This window comes from Giraffa tippelskirchi, chromosome X (assembly GCF_054371585.1).
Source record: "Giraffa tippelskirchi isolate mGirTip1 chromosome X, T2T-mGirTip1v1.2.pri, whole genome shotgun sequence".
Classification (NCBI taxonomy): Eukaryota; Metazoa; Chordata; class Mammalia; order Artiodactyla; family Giraffidae; genus Giraffa; species Giraffa tippelskirchi.
The window spans coordinates 102,394,359-102,398,180 of NC_137289.1; positions in this window are offsets into that span (position 1 = coordinate 102,394,359).

Consider the following 3,822-nt stretch of genomic DNA (forward strand, 5'->3'; position numbering starts at 1 on the left):
ACCCCTCAGAGGGATAAGATCCAGCTCTACACACCATAGGGCATTTACCATTCCTTTCCATCAGGAAGCCTACAAAGACCCATGGACCAACTTCATCCGCCATGGGGCAGACACCAAAAGCAAGAATGTGATTCTTCAGCTTGGGAAAGAAGATCACAAACATGGAAAGTAATAAAATGAGATGACAGAGAAATATGCTGCAAATGAAGGAGAAAGATGCAAACCCCAAAGAACAACTAAATGAAGATGAGATACACAATTTACCTGAAAAAGAATACAAAGTAATGATAGTAAAGATGATCCAAAACTCAGACGAAGAACCGAGGCACAGATCAACAATATACAAGAAATGTTTAACAAGGAGATAGAAGGTTTAAAGAACAGAGTTGAACAATACAGTAGATGAAACGAAAATGCACTAGAATGAATTGATAGAAGAATTACTGAGCCAGAAGAAAAAATAAGTGAGCTGGAAGACAGAGTAGTAGAAAACACTGCCACAGAATAGAATAAAGGAAAAAGAATGAAAAAAATGAAGACAGTCTCTAAGACCTCTAGGACAACATTAAATACAACAGCCTTCACATTATAGGGATCTGAGGAGAAGAGAAAAAGAAAGCACCTGAAAAAGTATTTGAAGATATTATAGCCAAAAACTAGACTAACATGAGAAAGGAAACACTCACTCAGGTCTGGGAAGCAGAGAGAATCCCATACAGGATGAATAATTACCTTAATTGTAAATAAAGCACATGTTCCAAGCAAAAGACACAGATGGTTGAATAGATAGCAAAACAAGATCCATATATATGCTGTCTACAGGAGAAGCACTTCAGATCTAGGGACACATACAGACCAAAAGTGAGAGGATGGAAATAGATATTCCATGCAAGTAGAAATTAAAAGAAAGCTGGCATAACATATGAGACAAAATAGACTTTAAAATGAAGACTGTTACAAGAGACAAGAAGGACACTACCTAATGATAAAAGGATCAATTCCAAAAGAACATATAACAATTGTGAATATATATGCATCCAACATCAGAGCACTCAATATATTAGACAATTGCTAAGACCCATAAGAAGAGAAATCAACAATAACAATAATAGAGGGCATCTTCAACACCCCACATACAGCAATGGAGACTATCCACACAGACAATGAGTGAGGAAAAACAGGCCTTAAATGACAAATTACGAGACATGAACTTAATTCTTATTTATAGAGCATGCCATCCAAAAGCAGCAGAATTTATATTCTACTCAAGTGCATATGGAACATTATTCAGGACTGATCACTTGCTGGGCCACAGTGCAAGCCTTTGTAAACTTAAGAAAATTGAAATCAAATCAAGCGTCTTTTCCACATACAACTCTATGAGACTAGAAATTCACTGCAAAAAATAAATGTAAAAAAGTCAAGAACATGGAGACTAAACAACAGTCTACTAAAAAACCAATGGATCACTAACAAAATTACAGAGAAAAAAATTTTAAAAACCTAGAGACAAAGGAAATTGAAAGCACAGCAATCCAAAACCCATGGGATGCAGCAAAGGAATTTCTAAGAGGAAATTTTACCTCAGGAAAAAAATACAGTATAATTTTACCTCAGCAAAAAAGAAAATAACCTAACCTTATACCTAACAGAACTAGTAAAAAAAAAAAAAAAGAATAAACAAAACCCAAAGGTAGTAAAAGGAATAAAATCATAATGACAAGAGCTTAAATAAATGAAATAGAAATGAAGGAACCAATAGCAAAGACCAATGAAACTGAACAGCTGGTTCTTTGGGAAGATAAAAAGAGGATAAACCTTTAGCTAGTCATATGAAGAAAAGAGGGACAGGACTCAAATTAGTTGAATTTGAAACTAAAACAGAGAAGCTTCAACAGATACCAAAGAAATACAGAAGATCATAAAAGACTACTACAAGTAACAATACAACAAAATAGACAACCTAGAAGAAATGAGCAAGTTCTTGGAAAGGTATAATCTTCTAAGACTGAACCAGGACGAAATAGAAAATAGAAACAGATCAATCACAGTAGTGAATTTGAAACTGAGATTTAAATATTTCAAACAAACAAAAGTCTAGAACCAGACGGCTTCACAAATAAATTCTCACAAATATCTAAAGAAGAGTTATCACCACTACTTCATAACTATTCCAAAATATTGCAGAGAAAGGATCACATCAAAGCATATTCTATGAAGCCACCATCACCCTATTATCAAAACCATACAAGTAAACAACCAAAAAGCAAATTGCAGGCCAATATCACTGGGGAACATAGACACAGATATCCTCAACAAAATATTAGCAATCCAAATCCAACAATACATTAAAAACTTTATACATCATGATCAAATGGGATTTATCTCAGGGAAGCAAGGATTCCTTGTTATATGGAAATCAGTCAATGTGCTGCACCATATTAACAAACTGAAGTATAAATTCCATATGATTATCTCAATAGATGCAGAAAAAGGTTTTGGTAAAATTCAACATTTATGATACAAACTCTTGAGAATGTAAGCATAGAGAGAACATATGTCAACATAATAAAGACAATATATGACAAATCCACAGCAAATATCATTCTCAATGGTGAAAACCTGAAACTATTTCCTTTAACATGAGGAAGAAGACAAAGTTTTCTTCTTCAACTATTGTCAGTTTTATTCAACATAGTTTTGAAAGTACTACCCACAGCAATCAGAGAAGAAAAGGAAATAAAAGTAATCCACAATGGAAGAAAGAAGTGAAACTGTCACTGCAGCTGATACTTTACATCGAAAATCCTAAAAATGCTATCACAAAACTGTTAGAGTTCATGAATGAATTTTGTAATGTTGCAGGATACAGAATTAATGCTCAGAAGTAACTTGCATTCCTATACACTAACAATAAAAAAAATCAGAAAGAGAAATTAAGGAAAAATCCCTTTTACCATCGCATCAAAAAGAATAAAATAGCTAGGAATAAACTTACCTAAGGAGGCAAAAGTTATGTACTCAGAAAATTATAAGATATTAGTGAAGAATTCAAGGATGACATGAACAGGTGGAGAGACATACCATGTTCTAATCAATTTTGTCAAAATGACTGTACAACCCAAACTAATCTACAGATTCGACGAAATCCCTATCAAACTACCAATGGCATTTTTCACAGAATTAGAGCCAAAATTTTTTACAATTTGTATGGAAATGCAAAAGACTATGAATAGCCAAAGCAATCTTGTCAAGAAAACGCACACCTGGAGTAATCAGGCCCTCTGACTTAAAAGTATACTACAAACATACAGTAGTCCAAACAGTATATGATAATGGCACAAGAACAGAAATATAGACCAAGTGCACAGAATAGAAAGTCCAGAGATAAACCCACACCCATAAGGTCAACTAACATGACAAAGGAGCCAAGAATATATAATGGACAAAAGATAATCTCTTCAATGAGTGATGGTGGGAAAACCAGACAGATACATGTAAAAGAATGAAATTAGAACACTCTCTAAACCCATACACAAAGCAACTGACAAAGAATTAATCTCAAAAATATACAAGCAGCCCCTGCAGCTCAATTCCAGAACAATAAACGACCCAATCAAAAAATGGGCCAAAGAACTAAACAGACATTTCTCCAAAGAAGACATACAGATGGCTAACAAACACATGAAAAGATGCTCAACATCACTCATTATCAGAGAAATGCAAATCAAAACCACAATGAGGTACCATTTCACACCAGTCCAAATGGCTGCTATTCAAAAGGCTACAAGCAATAAATGCTGGAGAGGGTGTGGAGAAAAG